Source organism: Oncorhynchus nerka, linkage group LG28, assembly GCF_034236695.1.
Source record: "Oncorhynchus nerka isolate Pitt River linkage group LG28, Oner_Uvic_2.0, whole genome shotgun sequence".
Lineage (NCBI taxonomy): Eukaryota > Metazoa > Chordata > Actinopteri > Salmoniformes > Salmonidae > Oncorhynchus > Oncorhynchus nerka.
The window spans coordinates 61074720-61094461 of record NC_088423.1 but is presented as its reverse complement, the minus strand read 5'-3'; the positions used below and the strand labels follow the sequence as shown (position 1 = coordinate 61094461).

General features: G+C 41.3%; 1 protein-coding gene across 1 annotated transcript in view; it reads left to right on the top strand.

The window, feature by feature from the left end:
- Positions 1–19742, top strand: part of LOC115113469 (potassium voltage-gated channel subfamily A member 1-like) — a 65577-nt gene that overhangs the window by 25863 nt on the left and 19972 nt on the right. Inside the window, exon 2 of the mRNA XM_065012967.1 lies at positions 3820–4064. The gene's annotated coding sequence lies outside the window, so the exon portion shown is untranslated. The remainder of the gene's footprint in view (positions 1–3819; positions 4065–19742) is intronic.

Sequence of the window (19742 nt, the reverse complement as noted above, 5' to 3'; positions counted from 1 at the left end):
TTGGTAATCCGTCTGACCTTGTGAATGTTAACCTTTTTAAAGATCTTTCTTACATCGGCTATGGAAAGGGTGTTCACACATTCGTCTGGAACAGCTGGTGTCCTCATGCATGATTCAGTGTTGCTAACCTTGAAGCAAGCATAGAATCCTTTTAGCTCGTTGGTAGGCTTGCGTCAATGGACAGCTCGCAGCTGGGTTTCTATTTGTAATCCGTGGTAATTTGCAAGCCCTGCCACATCCGACGAGCTTCAGAGCCATTGTAGTTGAATACGATCTTGGTCCCGAATTGATGGCTTGGGGGTAGAAGCTGGCCTGTTTGATGGTTCGTCGGACGGCGTAGCAGGATAACTTATAAGCGTTCGGATTAGTGTCCCACACCTTGAAAGCGGCAGCTCTAGTCTTTAGCTCAGTGTGGATGTTGCCTGTAATCCATGGCTTCTGGTTGGGATATGTACGTACTGTCACTATGGGGACTGCGTCGTTGATACACTTAATGAAGCATTAATGAAGCAGGTGACTGATGTTGTAAACTCAATGCTATCGGATGAATCCCGGAACATATTTCAGTCTGTGCTAGCGAAACCGTCCTGTTGCTTAGCATCCGCTTCATCGTACCACTTCTGTATTGAGCACGTCACTGGTACTTCCTGTTTGAGATTTTACTTGCATGCAGGAATCAGAAGGATAGAGTTATGGTCAGATTTGCCAAAGGGAGGGAGAGCCTTGTATGCTTTTCTGTGTGTGTGGAGTAAAGGTGATCTAGAGTTTTGTCGCCTCTAGTTGCACAGATGACATGCTGGTAAACATTTGGTAAAACAAATGTTAGTTTGCATGCATTAAAATCACCGGCCACGAGAGGCGTCGCCTCTGGATGTGCATTTTCTTGTTTGCTTTAGGCCATATGCAGCTCATTGAGTGCGGCATTAGTGCCAGCATCGGTTTGTCACATACAACACTTAAGGAACACAGAGAAAAATACAAAGTAGTCTGTAATGTCAGAGGTTTACGTTCCCTCTCCTCTACCTATTCAGGGGAATAGTTTTAAGTGTTGTCATCAACAATGATGGTATATCATGGCAGGGGATACAGTAGCTGTATGATAGCATTGTGGACGCACAATTAGCTCAATTGAGACTGGGATTTCCACTTTTAATTTACGCTAACTCCTGTGGCAGTATTGAAGAATTAAGACACATAAACAATAGTGAATACACTCATAAAACTCATGAAAATCATTATAATGGCATGTTTAACCATTGTATACATTTGAAAGTTGTGCCTTCCCTGTATAGACAGGGGAGATACTGTATAATCCATTGTATAATTTACACTAGCTAGTGTGCAACCTGTGAAAAGCTAGTCCTTTTGCTACTCATATGTTCCTACGTTCTATGTTCTACTCCTAGAGCCTGTTCTATGAAGGGAGTAGTACACAGCGTTGTACCAGATCTTCAGATTCTTGGCAATTTCTCGCAAGAATAGACTGACGAGTTTCAGAAGAAAGTATTTTGTTTCTGGCCATTTTGAGCCTGTAATCGAACCCACAAATGCTGATGCTGATACTCAACTAGTCTAAAGAAGGACAGTTTTTTGCTTCTTTAATCAGCACAATTTTCAGCTGTGCTAACATAATTGCAAAAGGGTTTTCTGATGATCAATTAGCCTTTTAAAATGATCAACTTGGATTAGCTAACACAATGTGTGTCACACCCTGACCATAGTTTGCTTTGTATGTTTCTATGTTTTGTTTGGTCAGGGTGTGATCTGAGTGGGCATTCTATGTTGTGTGTCTAGTTTGTCTGTTTCTGTGTTTGGCCTGATATGGTTCTCAATCAGAGGCAGGTGTTAGTCATTGTCTCTGATTGGAAACCATATTTAGGTAGCCTGTTTGGTGTTGGGTTTTGTGGGTGATTGTCTCCTGTGTCAGTATTTGTACCACAAGGGACTGGTTTCGGGTTTTCACATTTATTGTTTTGTAGTTTGTTCATGTATAGTTTTTCTTATTAAAAAACCATGAACTTCAACCACGCTGTGTATTGGTCCGCCTCTCCTTCGACACAAGAAAACCGTTCCAATGTGCCATTGGAACACAGGATTGATGGTTGCTTATAATGGGCCTCAGTACGCCTATGTAGATATTCCATAAAGAATCTGCCGTTTCCAGCTACAATAGCCATTTACAACATTAACAATGTCGACACTGTATTTCTGACCAATTTGATGTTATTTTAATGGACAAAGATGTGCTTTTCTTTTAAAAAATTAGGACATTTCTGTGACCACAAACTTTTTTAAACTGCACTCTGTGCCATAAAGTGCCATAAAGTAATCATAAAATAGCTGTAAAGTCATCAGAAGAAACTCCCCACAACACTCTCTATAGCTTACTGTATGTTTCACTTATTAAAAGCTAACGAATGTTGATTGTTGACACCTGAATTCAACAAAATGCAGCAGGAGAATGTGAAGGAGTTTCATGTAATTTAAATACACATTACAAAGCAACATGGCAATTCCCTCTGTAGGCACTGTCTACATTCTATGATCAAGCTCGCAAAATATAGCAAAATTTTAAGACTTTTTTTTTGCTGTACGTGTCAATATGGGAGCCTATTTCTACTTAGTTGTTCTGGCTTCAGTGTTGTAAAATGACACAGCCGGACATGTCACATAAATGCAATGCTAATTCAGTTATTTCGGAGAGCAACCTAAGGACAGACATGACTCTCCTTGAACCTGACCATTCACAACACAACCACTCAGTAAGACAGTTGTAGTTGTCTCGTCTCTGACATAGCTTGGAGTTAACACAGAACGTCTGGGTCTAGGCCTAGATGGTGTGAGAAATCTGGGAATCCTGCAATTGCTGATATACTGAAACACCAGCTATTTCATTCAAAGAAGACGGCTGTCTTGAATTGAGAATGTCTTTACTATTAAATAAATACACATGAAATTAGGTACATTACACAGAAAAGGACGAAAAAAGCTATGGAATTGTACTGCTAATTCATTCAATGTCTCATATATAGATATTACGAGACGTGTCCATGTTCACAATATACTCTGGGCAATAAAAAATAACTTTAATACATTTCATCGATCCAAATGTTTAAATCTGGGTTTATTTTCCCAATGAGGCCCGAGCCTCAGAGGGAGCATGAGGTTCACCAGTAGTGGAACTGACGGCGGCAGGATGCCACGACACACCCCTCCATGTTGGGCTCCAGTTCCCACCCCTAGCACTGGCAGTCCAGGTTAATGTTTTGGAACTACACAAGGTGTTTGGCCCCGAGCTGAACTGCGTGCAAAAAGCGTTTCAGGGACCCAATAACTCAGACTTAATGGCTGAGCTAGGGCGATTGTTATCTGTTGTGGTATGCTGTAGATATTCCACTGGACCTTAATAAAGAAGAGACTGCAGTGTATTGGTACCCATGAAATTCTAATACGGGAATGGTTTCATGTTCATAAACGCTGACACCACCTGCTAACCTGATAGATATTGTACATGCTGTATTGATAACCTGGAATGATAAGCTGGTATTTGTAGATAACATGGAATGATAACCTGGCATTAGATACCCTGTAATGATAACCGGGTACCCATAAATAACCTGTAATGATAACCTTAATGATAACTTGGTCTTTATAGATAACTGGAATGATAACCTGGTATTTATAGATAACCTGGAATGGTCTTTGATAACCTGGTATCTGTAGATAACCTTGAACGATAACTTGGGACGATAACCTGGCATTTGAAGATAACCTGGAATGATAACCTGGTATTCATGTCCTGTTTATCTTTTGTTACAGTGCTGTCAGTTGATGGCTTAGGAGAGGGTGTGCTGGCTGGTACTCTTGGAATTGTCAGAGAAAGAGCTAATATTATGACTGGTCATCTGGGGTGAGACAACGGACATCGATAACCACAGATCTACTGCAAGAGTGAACCCAGCGATCGGACATCGGAAGTTTGAGACAAATTAGACATTGGGACACTATACGGAGTGCACAAGGAACGAAAATCTTTCCTAGTAAACCTGGAGGCAGCGAAATGAGTAAGTCATGTCCCAAATGATTGCCTTAATTATTACATATATACCTATATATGAAGTGATGAAACTAGAGACTTATCCGAGTTCAAATATGTTTTTCTTTATGTGTGAAACAGTGTCTTGTAAGGAAGAGATGTGAATATTTTATTAAGATAGAGAAAAATTGTTTGGTTGTAATGTCGACAATGTTTTAGTTGGGTCTGCTTTGTAGTTGTCATTGATAACCAAATGGTGGAGCTGCTCTCTGCTTACTTGCAGCCAGCAGAATGAGTCAATCTATTTTTATCTCATTTCGTATTGTCAACCAAAATAAGGCTGGCTTGAGGCGGAGCTACTCGCTCAGCTACCAGCTACAATGTCTTTCAATTCACAACATCATATTATGACAACCATATTTCAATTCAGAAAGGAGTAGGGAGTCAAAAATTAGACAAAATGACTCAATATACATGAAACATATCTGATTATTTTTCACATACTGTAAGCATCTGGTCACACACTCTCAAACACAAAAGATGTCAGGTACGGCACACACGTACACACGCACGCACGCACGCACGCAAGCACGCACGCACGCACGCACGCACACACACACACACACACACACACACACACACACACACACACACACACAGAATGATCTACCGAAGTGACACAAAGGGTTTTCCCTACGATGCAAATTGTATTATGTTAGTGATAGAATTGATCAGCTGCTTTGTTGACGCAAACCTCGATCCATTTGAAGTTAACAGTATGCAAAGTAACATGGAAGTGTGTTATATATATTTTTTTAAACCTAGCCTTGACTATATTACTTAACCAAAGTTTAAACCCTGATTTTATTGTACGTGGTGGACACTTCCTCTGGAGATGTCATGAAAATAGATACACATTGAATAGAACATATATGTACATATGCTGATGTTTATATTTACGTGTCCTACGATGTGTCGCAAATCATGACATTCGAGACAATTCTATTTAGTTTGACTGTTAACAATGTTCAGATCTTCAGAAGTCATGTTCCATTTTTATTTACATGAACATTGAACATGTTGTGGATGCTGCTCCAACAAGATCCATGATTTTCCACTTGACAAGTGGGCTATTTCTTCTTTTTTTTGTGCTGTTCTCATATAACTGCTGTAGAAAATCCGCCCACTCTCTTTAGGCCTGCTTTCAAAGACACAGATTTGTATGCACTGCTTGCTTGTTGCAGCGTTGTCAGACAAATCAAGTGTTTGCTTTTTTAAAACATAAATGCCATCTTGTGTTTATCCCCATCCTTCTTACATTCAGTCAACAGCCAAGAACTTAGTAATGCTCGCTCCTGGGCGTACTGTCTATTATTGTGAGGTCGGCCCATGATGACTGTGCATTAGAGCATCAACTACACAGAGTTCTTTATTTTGTTTATGTTACTGAAAGGGGTGGAACCTAATATTTTATACTGTATTATTTGCATAGGCAATGTACTGCATTTATATATTCTCTTCCATAAAAAGAAAACTAACATATTTCATTGTACTGTCTGAAAAGACATAGATCACTTGAATCCGGAGATGGAAAATGCTCTGATATCAGTCCTCCCCCCCCCCCACACACACACACACCACCACTCCACCAATATGTGTCTATTGTTATTGGTTATGATATATCCCTCTATTACAAAATAGTTAGAGGGCTGTAGTCAAGATTTTCCTCAATATTCAGAAAACCTTATCAAACTTACCATGCTAGCCTCTGCTAAAATTGACTTTGTTATCAAGTTCTTAAGCATCATTGGGCTATTTATCCTTGATCGCAGAAAGAGTAAGCGCTGTCTATTCCCTGATCCCATAGTCCCATTGTTCTACATTTTGAAGCAAACACAAAGCGCATGCACATTCTGAAAATTGATGTTTATCAATCAGTGTATAAGTTTAAATCTAAATCCCTCAGCAATTAATGGTATCATTTAGTGTGCCTGGCAAAGAGTTGTTGTGTCTTGCCATAGTTAAGCTAAACTACTCTGGATTCCCAAATTGTAGTTGAATAAGCAGTAACTTAAGGGAAAACAAAGAGAAAGATGTATCTTTCAAAATCAAGTTTTTCTAGTATATTACGATGTTGCAATACTGTTAGATACTGTATACTGTTAGGAAAACTGACCTTCTTCCTAGTTAACTACCCAATGCGTAGTACAACTCCGAAGTGGTGGCTTCTTTTGAAAATATCAGTCAGTGTTATGTTCCGGCCTAAAGCACTTTGCATAATGATGAGAATATTTAAAAAATCAAAAAAACATTATAAGTAATTGGTATAGCCTGAGTACCCAACAATGATATTTGACCACATTATGGTAACATATTATGGTAATGGCCTAATTGTGATTGGACTGAACTGAAAAGACAAAGTCAAAGAAAAGGCTTTTTACAATGCCGTAATATCAAAGATGGGGCTTAGCCCTGTCTACAGTATCTATGTGTATCCTTAGTATAGATATGAGGCCTGCTTTAAGGTGTGACTAGTTACAGTGAAAATGTCCAGAAAATGTACAACTACCTGGTCTGTCTTTGAACACTAACCTGGGCCCGTACTCACATAAAGTATCTCAGAGTGTTGATCTAGGATCAGTTCCCCTGTCCAGGTTATCTTATTCATGGTAATATAAAAGGCAAAACTGATCCTTTATCAGCACTCCTTCTCTGACGCGCTTGATGCGCTTGATACATACAGCCCCAAGTATGACAAATGCATACAAATCAAATCAAGTTCTTCACTTCAAAATCATTACAAAGACATGTTTTAACCATTGCATACATTTGAAAGTAGTGCCTTCTTAGGTATAGACGTGGGAGCTGCTAAGGGTCCATAGTATATAGAAATATATTTTTTCTGCACATGCTTCATAGTCAACAGGTGTAGGCTAACAGTGAAACGCTTACACGCGGTTAATTTCCAACAACGCCGAGTTAAAGATTTAAAAAAATGTAATACGACATTTAAATAGTGACACGAGGAATTAATACACAGTGAATAACAAATAAAAATCAAGAGTAAAAGTAACATGGATATATACAGGGAGTACCAGTCGATGTGCAGAGGTACGATGTAATTGAGGTAGTGTGTTGTACATATAGGTAGGGGCAAATTGACGAGGCAGCCGGATAGATAACTCACAGTAGCGGCATGCGTATGTGGTGAGTGTGAAAGTATGTGTGTTGCGTCAGTATGCATGTGTGTGCATGTTATGTGTGTGTGGGCGTATTTAGGATGTGTGTGTGTGTTTGTTACTGTAATATGTTTCAGCCATGGAATCATTGTACCATCAATAAGTATGTTTACTGTGAACATCCACATGGAAATGGCATTGGTTATTCTTCTGTTAAAATGTAACTCAATGTTAATGCAGTCCGCATATGTGTGTGTATTTGAACCATTCATTTTCATGAACACTGGAGGGTCATTAAAGGGAGTGAAATCAAAATGGAACTTGATATCAAAACAACTCCGTTGAAGTGTATTTCAGGAAGTGTATAATATTTTTACAGTCCACATGTGATAAAGTTCCCATGTTTTGGTCAGCCTTGCTTTTCTTCTGCATGATGCTTTGTTTTTGAAAAGTGCATCCTAATCTGAGATGTTTGTATTCTTTTCTTGCGGTTACTTCCTGTCTGTGTACTCCCTTCGGAGCTCGTTCATTTCCTACTTATATTTTAATTTTTTAAACATTTTATTTAGGTAAATCTTCAGACCTTTTGATTTTCTACATTAATATCATTTTTGTAGGCAGCAATATGAGACGTGATCAAACGGAGTATGTGCAATGTTGAATAAAGAAAAATATAATATATGAAATAAAAAACGACTGCGAGAGTGACTCGAAGGTATTGCAACAACGTGATCTGTGAGTGGTATTCATATGTCACCTCATCATTTACTGGTTATGTCCTTATGCAAGAACATGTTTTGCGTTATTTTCTCTCCTATAGATGTTCATATATAGTGTTTGGCAGGATTCCAAATCCAAAGACGCATATGGCAATTACAATAAATAAGGACTTGATGAATTCAATTCGGAATAAGATGTTTCCCTAAAAATGCTTATTGCTGCCATAGGCATTCTGTGACTCATCCTAGTTTTTCCAAATTTGAAAACAGACAGTGTCACCCAGGGTCTTTTAGAATGTTCCAAGCCTTCTTACGTCTGTCACCCAGTTGCCTCGAAGGCTTCCCAATAACCAGAAATATTCTGTATAAACCGCTCTTGACAATTTTCTTTTACTCTTATCTCATCATTTGAAAGATATTCTTGACAAGACCATTTCTAAAATGTGTTTCTAAACAATGTCCTCAGAAAATCTTAGAGCTACATGGATTTCTCGAGACGATAACCAGTGTAGCCTCGTCGCTAACCAGGCTTCCCGAAAACACGTTCCATGGCAGAAATGAGCTGAAGAGGGGTCGAACCACGTCAATCCACTCAAATGCCTTCTTTGGGCAGAGCTCCAAAGGTTCTCACCAGATGAGTGCTGTGAGGACTAAAGATGTCTACAATACAAGCACTGGTGACAAAACATTTTAGAACGTTTGAAGCGTGCTGGTTTTCACGGCATTTCTACTTTATTTCGAGATGAGCTAAGGCTGCAGCACGGGAGAAATAGTCTACGATGCTGGCTATATCAATAATATAATAATAATATATGAATAATCATATGTTTCTGGAGTGATATTTGGCTGTGCAGGCTAGCATGAGGGACAGGAAGTAGCTAGCCACAATGAGGTTCATTTTGAGAAACGTCAGCTAACCTTGTACCGTGAGCTACTAGCTAGTTCAATTTCGGTCACGATTAGAAATCCATTTAAAAAATAAAGAATGTTATTGACCTCAAAGGTTAGCTGTGAGCCCAGTATCTAGCTTATCCAGGGTCAGTGATAGGACTACATAGAGCAACCATGTACTGTCTATCTCCTCAAACCTCAAAGCCTTTTTTTCTTTGTTCCTAAATTACAAGGGTTGGATTTGCACTAAACATATTTATATGTCAGCACTTAAAAGCCATGTGCAACATCTAGTATATGGTTTGCCTCAGATACACTGTCTGCTGGTATCATTTTAAATTGAGAACATGTAACGTTGAGCTATTCTCTGTTTCAGATGACAGATCCCCATAAGGCCAGTAATGCCACCATGCTGTAGGCCTATGGTTGCATTGGTGATGCATGCCATATGATAAGCTGCTAAATGGATTCAGATAGCTGATATACTGAGATAGTGACAATCAAACAAAACAGATTGGAGATCTTACAACTAGACAAAAAGGAAATGTTCATTTGAGAATACAACAGAGAAACACAGACAAGAAAATGACTTTAAACCTATAAAATTCTCTCCACCAACAAGAGGGGTGTGAACAGTTTGTGTCATGAACAGTGCTTGTGCCCATTGAAATAGACTTGGCGCAGGATGTTCCCCAATGCTGGAAGGTGGGCCCCGAGTGAAAATGTTTGGGAACCCCTGGTCTAAAAAATAATAGATCATTGAGTAGTAACAAGTAGGCTATTATTACTAACGCATCATTTCAGGTGAACAAAAAAACCTCCATGCCAGCGATGGCCAACCTCGCTCCACTGATCCCTGACCTACTGGGTGTTCCGGCCCAGCAATAGCACATTTGATTATCAACTCATTAGGTTGGATAAGTTTAATCAGGTGTGTTATTGCTGGGCTGAAACATAACCCTGCACACCCAGCAGACCTCCAGCAGGATTGGCCTGCTCCAATTGTCATTGGTTGAAACATTATGTATGATGTTTAACTATATTTCTGTATAGAAAATGTGCTTACAGTACGTAGAAATACACATATAACCCATGGCATATACACTCAGTGTCCAGTTTATTAGGTACACCCATCTAGTACCGGGTCAGAATCCTCTTTGCCTCCAGAACAGCCTGAATTCTTCAGGGCATGGAAACATTGATCAATTGGTATCAAGGGACCTAACGTGTGCCAGGAAAACATTCCCCACACCATTACACCACCACCACCAGCCAGTACTGTTAACACCAGGCAGGATGGGGCCGTGGACTCATGCTGTTTACGCCAAATCCTGACTGCCATAGACATGACGCAACAGAAACAGGGATTTGTCGGACCAGGCGATGTTCTCAATTGTCCAGTGTTGGTGATCGCGTACCCACTGGAGCCACTTCTTCTTGTTTCTAGGTGATAGGAGTGGAACCCATTGTGGTCGTCTGCTGCAATCAGTGACAAGGACCGAATGAGTTCTGCCTTCCGAGATGCCGTTCTGCACACCACTGTTGTATTGTGCCGTTATTTTCCTGTTTGTGGCCTGCCTGTTAGCTTTCACGATTCTTGCCATTCTTCTTCGACCTCTCATCAACAAACTGGATGTTTTTTGTTTGTCCCACCATTCTTGGTAAACCCTAGACACTGTCGTGCTTGAAAAGCCCAGGAGGTCGGCCGTTTCTGAGATTCTGCAACTGGTGCGCCTTGCACCGACGATCATACCACACTCCAAGTCGCTTAGGTCACTCGTTTTACCCATTCTAACATTCAATCGAACAGTAACTGAATGCCTTGTCTGCCTGATTTATATAGCAAGCCACAGCTACGTGGAGCAAATCCTTTTCGTGAACAGGGTGGTGTATCAAATAAACTGGTAGACCTACATATGTTAGCAAATGTTGCTTACAAAAATACCGCTGGTATGCACAGTTGCTTTGTGTGAATGTGTTAAAGTTCACAGTTCGCCATTGTTATGTATGTAATTCACTTCACACTGTAATTCACGAAACAGTGTGTAAAGTTAGTTAGCTAGCTAGCAGCTTATTTGAGTTAGCCTTCAAAGTGGCCTATTACTAGTACTGTAATACACTATTTAACATTTTCTAAATGTATTTACTTACTTGAATAGGTTCTCCCACTGCCTCGGTTTTTTGGATCCTTAATAAAACAAACTAATAGTCTTCAAGATTTTTCCAGTGATAGCAAAGTGCAGCCAGCAGCCATATGGATGAATGGATTTGTCACCAGAGTTGTTTAGAATGTGTTGTGATGTTTGACTTTACCAGCATAATCCACTTTCAGTTTCTAGAAACATAAATCACAGACTATCGGCCACACTTGAGAACTTCAAAGCGAGCACTTGAAACTAGCAACTCCTCCCTACAAAATGTGTCCTACGGGATGGAAAACAGTGATGCACATAACACACAGCACCCCTTCTATGGGCGTGTGGGGGGAGGGTTCTTGAAATGTAACATCCAATCAACATTCAAACCGTTTTTGCGATAAAAAATTCTCCAGACCTCCAAGGGAGGCGTGACAACGATGTGATTTTGAAGGGATGGCAACGCGAGACTACAACCAGTGTAATCTCTTAAACTCCCATCAAAATCGTCAACTGCTTCAGCAAGTAAACCATCCAACTGTTGCTGTTTGGAATGAATGTGAACTGTCCCTTTGGTTACCTAATGATTTATTCATTACAAAAGCAGAGTGTTAAATGTCATGGAACATTTGACGCCAACGTGGAAGTAGTGGTTCGCTGGTTCTGAGTCTTTCCCTCAGTTACTGTTCAATTAGATAAAAGGATCCAGCAGGTTTTTTTTAATGACTGGCCCCTTTCGTCTCTCACTCAGTGTCAGCTCACCTCCGTCACTAGAGATTGAGGATCACAAACACAGGACGTTTTCTTCCACAGGCATCTTTAGGTTGTTGTTTTTGAAACCTGATGCTCGAGTTGTTCATGTTTGGCACTGTTTTAAATATTTTAAATGGGTCTGTCGTGCTGCAATTGCTTGACTCTTGGACAAGCGCCAGCCGCATCAGTCAAGCCCTCGACAAAAGGCATTGAGCTGTACCTGCTCTCTGTGCTTCTCACAAATTAGCTCCACAGGGACACGTCCACAGCAGCAGCCACTGTTTGCAGCAGCCAAACCACAAGCGTCACCACAGGGACATTTAACCCAGCTGTTTTTAGACAAATACCACTGAAGCCAAAAATCGGACAAATACCTAAAGTATTTGAAATGTTGATGAGTGCATGATTACTTCATTACGTTTTTTAAAGGGGACACGACATTTGAAATACGCCTGGAGCAAGGGTAACAAAATAATTGTCCCCTTGACGATTCTGGATTCTTATCATACTGATCATCAAGGAGTCAATTATTTTGTTACCCTGGCTTCAGGTGTATCTGAAGTGTTCATCTTTTCTGCCTCCTTCCACTCGGAGCACTGGGAAACAAAATGCCTCTGTACGGTACCGGCCCCTGAAATGGGACACCCCAAAACCCCAATGGTACCGGTCTACTACTCTACACACCCCCGTTCCTTCCCATCCCTCCCTCCTACGAGCTATCTTACCATTTGCAATAGTGGTCTGTACAATTGGACAGCAGGTTGTCAGAGACATGAAGATGACGTATGTATGTGTCCTACAAAATCACCCCTCGTGTCAACAGGTGACAAAAAAACATGTCATGTTGATGGATAAGGCTGATGGATAAGATGTCCTTGTACTGGTTTGAAAACGCTAATAGTCAAAGACAACCGTGCTATGACTCAAGCACCAACCTTCCCTAAGGGTGTGTTTACAAAAGCATTGCAGACAGCGTGACTGGCCCTGACCTTGGATGTGGAGCGATAGCATTTGTCTTGCTCTCTCAACTCATCAAACGTAGTGATTTAATACATGTGAAACGGCTAAGGTGAGCACATTAAAGGGCTTCACCTGAATAATGTAAACAAGAGGTTTTGAGATGCACTGGTGTTTGCAGTGAGGTGTTTTTTCTGCAAAAGACTAAATAGAAGTTTGTTTACCTAACCTAAGGGTGAATTTAATCACACCTGCATTAGCAATGTTCAAGCATTATCTTTGTTGACACGACTGCTAACCCTGCACATGTCCAAATTCTGAGAACGGGAAGTATTTCCCCATGTTTACGTACTGTACTGTGAATACTGAAAAGCAAAACTTGAGAGAAGATGAGAAGTGTCACAAAATGTAATAAGAAGACTTGTATTTGAGTGTGGGGGGGGGGGGAAATCGATGAAAATACAAATAGGCTTTTTCAGTCATTGTTCACTTGTCAACTGGCCGTCATCTCACAAAACAAATACAATCTAAATGTAAGCAGAAATGGCTTTATGTTGGGACTGCCTAACTTGGTAGAGGTGATACCCAAGATAACAGAAAATAATGTGCTCCCACCTTGTGGCACTAAAATTTACAGGGTAGTTGCATAAACCAGTACATTGTAAATTACATTGTAAGTATACATTGTTAATTGGCATTTTGCTAGTACTTACAAATTGTGATCCTTCATATAAAGTTGGAACAAACTGGTACTATGGGGTGAACAGGTAGACAGTTAAGCCCAGTAACGTACAATATCTGTGGTTGAACCCCTAACACTGAATTCATAACATCTGTAATCAACTCACAACAGTACATTCATCATGGCACCTCTGTGCGTTTGGGGTTAGGTGGTCACAGGTCAACTGCCAAAGGGAGGTCAAGTTCCAATGATGAGGTCTTGACCTATTGCGTTGATTTGCCAGCCAGAGCTTTGGAGCATGTTGTTATGTCTTTACTGTTCCATAATCCCACCAGATCCAAGATAACCACAAGGTTGTGGAGAATTATATTCTTGGATGGATTAAAAACATGTTTTGTTAGGTAATGTGAGGAGTGCTTATGGATGAGGTAGATTCACTCCTTCAACCCCCTGTCTACGATTGCAAAAGAAAAGAGGGAGTAAAAAAGGATGTTTGGGAAGATATTTTTATTTTTATTTTATGGCGGCTTGAATAAGGCAAAATAAATTAACTTTGCTGAACTATATACCAGACTTTTTACGAAAGCAAATCATTAAAGATCTATGGTAAAGACAAGAATATTCAATACACACGTCATGATACATTACACTCTGATCACCTTGCTGAGCTAGTTTTAGGTTTAGCAGTTACCTACAGAATGAGCCTGTGTATGGCCTAGTGTAGTTGATCCAAATGGTTTAGCCATTCATGTGTGCACTTTCCCCATGACTATGTAATGTTCCGGGCTCGTCATAGCCTATCAATGAAAGGGCTGCAAATAAGACATCAGTTTGATAGTAGGCGTTATGTAACGCGTGATGTTTTGCTCCAATTGTCTGCAGGAGCTCTGTCTGAGCTTATCCCCTTGTCTCTTGAGGACGCTGCCAGGAATGAAGCCGTTTGTACGCAGAGAGAGGGCGCTGTGTTGCTCTGGCAGCGAAATGCGTTTGGGTGAGGTGTGAAGGGGAAATTCTGTTTGTTGTCATGGTAACTGCCGGCATGGTTTGTCTGGAGCAAAAAAACATACCCTGGCAAGGGGCTAGTCTGATTCCAGCACTGATTCAGAGGAGAGCTCTCATCCATATCCTCCATTTTGAAAGAGAGGTTGATCTTATTGAAAAGGCTAAACGTTTTATTGTGCACAGAATTTGAAGAACTAAAGGCTAAGACCCTGTTCAATCAAAACATGGAACTGGATTTTCAGGTATAGTGCATACCCAGCAAACAGGGGATTTCCTGAGGACATGCAGTGACATTCCCATTAGGTCCCTTAAAGGTTTTGACTGACATTCTAAGAACCTTGAGTGATGGGGCGGCAGGGTAACCTAGTGGTTAGAGCGTTGGACTAGTAATCGGAAGGTTGCAAGTTCAAACCCCCGAGCTGACAAGGTACAAATCTGTCGTTCTGCCCCTGAACAGGCAGTTAACCCACTGTTCCTAGGCCATCATTGAAAATAAGAATATGTTCTTAACTGACTTGCCTAGTTAAAAAAAGGTTAAAAAAAAAAAATGGTCCCAAGGGAACATTCTCTGGGGGACCAGTTCCCTGTAAGTTCCCAGGACGTCACTGAGGGCCATGTCAGGACGTTCCTTTTTACTAGTCCCGAGGATGCTGTGAGATGCTGCTTTGGGAACATTCTCTGGGGAACCTTTGTCTAGTTCCCTGTAAGTTCCAACGTCCTAAGGACTAGTAAAATGAACATCCTGAGAACGTCCTGATTCCAGCACTCTGGTGGAAATTTTCTGGGGGACCTTTGTCTAGTACCCTGTAAGTTCCCTGGACGTCCCTGAGGACCTTATTAGGACATTTTTTGGATGTTAATTTTACTAGTACTTAGGACGTCGCATGATGGTCCCAAGGGAACGTTCTCTGGGAGACCTTTGTCTAGTTCCCTGTAAGTTCCCGGGGACATCACTGAGGACCATGTCAGGACCTTTATATAACGTTCTCAGGAGGTTCATTTGACTAGTCTTTAGGGCGGCGTGTGATGATCACAAGGGAACGTTCTCCAGGGGACCTTTTTCTAGTTCCTGGTTTGATCTGGGGACGTCCCCGGGACAAACCGGGAACTAGACAAAACCTCCACACGTTCACAACACAACGTCCTGATGACTTTTGGCGACCATTTCGCGACGCCGGGCAACAATAAAAATCCTCCTGTGCAGCAAGTTGTCACCGTCTATGGCAGGGTTCCCTGACTGACGGCCCACGGGTGATTTTGTTTGGCCCCCCAAGTTTTCTGACATAAAAGACTGTAAAAACACCAGAAAATCAGATCCAAATGATTTACATTTTAGAAATCTGTTCCAAAGTCTTTCTTCGCATAATGGAGAGATGCTGTATATGTGATTGTACACAAATGTAAGCAAGGTTTGAAATGATTAGGTTTTAGTCAAATGTTATATCTGTTTCGGCTTCTTGTAGTCAATTTGCAGTCTACAAATTATTTGCAATTATGTTCCAGCCCCTGACCATCCGCTCATGCTAATGCCCTTTACAGGGGACCAGGACAGTAACATAATCATCAGGAAAGTCCTTCTAAATAGATACATTATCTGTGGATATATCAATAAATCTATGTCCTTAATGTGGATAACTTGGGAATTGTAATTGGCAATCTGTGAAAAAGAGAGAGTTGACTGGCCGTTGAGTGGCACCCTGACTGAAGAGAGTGATAGCAGTCTGCGCTAGTCTTGGCTAAGCTGAGACACAGTTGTTTGCTGTCACTGCTTGTTTTGAGATACATTTCAGGCTGACATCTTCCAGACTTCCCTGACGAGGAGAAGAGGAGAGGAAGAGAGAATCAGAACACTTCTTCTTCAAGTCACACGCACTAGAGGAATATAAATGCATTCATCAAAGACCTCACACACACACACACACACACACACACACACACACACACACACACACACACACACACACACACACACACACACACACACACACACACACAACTGAAGCATGCGGCATGTGCAGATGTAACGTTCGCCTAATTCACTCATACTCGACTGTAATCCGCTGCACAACTGTAACATGATTGAGGTCTGCTTTGATTGTTTGCACGAGTGTGAACCAAAAGTCATACACAATCCTCCTCCAAGAATCATACTAAAATTAGCATGACCTTTTTAAATCTTGTTTTTTCTCACAGACCAAAATAGAAACTAAATGGCTCGAAGGGAAACAAAAAGCATCCTCTGGTTCTGAGAAATTTCTGAGCGCAGGCTTTACATAAAATGAGCATTGATACATTTTAGCGTGGACTCACGTAACCACGCTCGATTTGAAACATACTGAAGAAGCAGGAAAAAAATGTGAAACGTATTTAATTTCTCAGAGTTGCTCGGCTAATGAATTTGCAGTAAAGCTGCAGACGTGACACACGGCGTTGACAGCGACGCGCTTTGACAGGGAGCTGGCATTGGGGAGCAGCTAAACTGATAGACTCATGCTGTTATGGTAATGTTGCCTTCGGCGTTGTTGGCCTTCTCAGCATCTGTTCTGAAAGCTAAATCCGGGGAGAAGGTGCCGACCTAAACAGGTACGTATGCACGTAGCACTGGGATAGGATCTATGTTTGCCCACCTGTACCTAACTTTGACCAAAGTAAGTTACCAGACGGATCCAGCGCCAGTTTCTGAGGACAGATTTATTTTCTCCATCTTTACATCCAGAGGCTATATAGGCTCCAAATCATTGATGCATGACTGGAAAAAGGCATGCATCCAAGACCAAATTAACCCGGGGGGCCCAGAAACTGTCTTCAGCAACTCAGTTATTCATCCCAAATACGATGTCCAAATCTTCATCTTAACCTTTAACAGAGGTTTGATGATTAATACAGACATAGACATTCTATGTTTGTAGACCCGCCATTCAGGGCAGAGTGTAACGATGTGCGCTGAGAGTCGGGAAGTAAGTTCAGGGAGGGAATGTTTTAATAAAATAAACAGAACATAATACAAAATAAGAACCTCGAACAACGCACACACATGAAACAGAAACAATGACGCCTGGGGAAGGAACCAAAGGGAGTGACAAAATTAAGGCAGGTAATCAAGGAAGTGATGGAGTCCAGGTGCGTCTGTAGACGCGCAGCTGCACGTAACGATGGTAACAGGTGTGCGCCATAACGAGCAGCCGTTAGAGGCCGGAGAGGGAGTACACATGACACAGAGCCACCCGTTTAAAATAAATACAAGTTTTGCATGTAATTCTGTCATTAATTTGTGTCACATAATTGCAAACAATGTAAAGAAAGAAATCCTTGAGTTAATAAAGCAGTATACAAACCTGGTCTCTTTAGCCCCCCGCACCTCTCTGATTCAGAGGGGTTAGGTTAAATGCGGAAGACACATTTCGGGTTGAATGCATTAAAAGTTGTGCTGACTAAACTGACTAGGTATGACCTTTTCCTTTCCCTTTCCTTCTTGAGTAAGGCAGCTCCAAGATGCAGCTGTTTCAAACTATCTCAGTGCTTTCTGTGGTCGAGGGGCAGCCAGCAAAAGCACAGAGTGTAGGCGTTGTTGATCTTCTCTGGTTGCGCTGTGATTGGCTCATGGTTCTGTCACTCATGGGGACACTACATCACCACAGAATCTACGGGTAGAGCTAGGCAGTTCAAGACCCCTTTGGGTACTGCCATAGATTTACAGTAGAAGTGCCCTTCCAAGAAAGCTCAAGGTCATTGTCCACAGATAAAATGACGTCAAATCACACTGTATCTCCTTGTAGCTGATTAAACTGATCATGTCAACATCATACTTTCTAAATCTTAGCTAACAAGCTAGCAAGTAGTCATCTTCATGAATCATGTCAACAATCTACTAGCAAATCGTTTTTGATCCTTGTAATATGAAGAGAAATTAAAGACCAGCCATTGTACATAAACATTACACAACAAGTCGGAAATGTGTAATTCAACATTGAGTGGTTTGGAAGGAAGCAGTGCGAGCGTCTCAAAGCAATCACCATTTTGCTTCCCCTGCCTTCTATTCAGTGGAGAGGGTGTGTGATCCAAGTAGGTTAAGGATTTAAAATGTGTCTGAAAGGGTCTCAAAACATGAGAACTGTGCAGACACCGCTGTTAAACTTAGATTACTGGGGAAACATTGACCTTCACAACCAAGAATGGAGGATAATAGGTACATGCTTGCCAGAATTATAGCATGCATTCAATTGTGTGGCAATTGTGAGGCAGCACTGCGGGGCAATGACGAATCGGTCAATACCTGCCCAGGCATTTTCAGGGGAATTTTTTAGACCATTCGTGAAGGTGATTACAGACTACAAAGGCATTATGACGACCAACCCCTTTAAAAACATTCACACGCAACACCGGCCAGAAAACATCGGCCAGAAAATATGAAATGTATTAGCCATGCTGTCGAACTAGCATGACTTCACTCAGAGAATGCCAGACTTTGAATGAGATTGAGAAATTAAGTAATTGAGAAGTTTGCCCACAAGAAGGACTGTCGCACCCCCTTCTTGTTCAAGCCCAGCACAACAACGGTGAGTCCAGAAATATGTCCGCTGCTGCAGAAGTGATGTATTATGCCAGGGAGATACATGTGTATAGTGTAGCTAAGAAAGTAACACTAAGTGTACAGTGCATTCGGAAAGGATTCAGACCGCTTGACTTTTTCCAAGTTGTTACGTTACTGCCTTATTCTAAAATATATTAAATTGTTTTCCCCCCTCATCAATCTACACACAATAACCCATAATGACAAAGCAAAAAAATATATACAAAAATGTACTGAAATATTACATTTACATAAGTATTCAGACCCTTTACTCAGTACTTTGTTGAAGCACCTTTGGCAGCGATTACAGCCTTGAATCTTCATTGGTATGACGCTACAAGAATGGCACACCTGTGCTTTGGGAGTTTCTCCCATTCTTCTCTGTAGATTCTCTCAAGCTCTGTGTCAGGTTCTATGGTGAGCTTCACTGCATAGCTATTTTCAGGTCTCTCCAGAGATGTTCGATAGGGTTCAAGTCCAGGCTCTGTGTGGGACACTCAAGGACATTTGTAGACTTGTCCCAAAGCCACTCCTGCGTTGTCTTGGCTGTGTGCTTAGGGTCGTGAACTTTCGCCCCAGCCTGAGATCCTGAGCAGGTTTTCATCAAGGATCTCTCTGCACTTTTCTCCATTCATACCCTGCCACTGCAAAACATTCCCGCAGCATGATGGTGTCACCACCATGCTTTACCGTAGGGATGATATTGGCAGAGGTAATTAGTGGTGCCTGGTTTCCGCCAGATGTGACGCTTGTCATTCAGGCAAAAGAGTTCATTCTTGGTTTCATCAGACCAGAGAATGTTGTTTCTCATGGTCTGG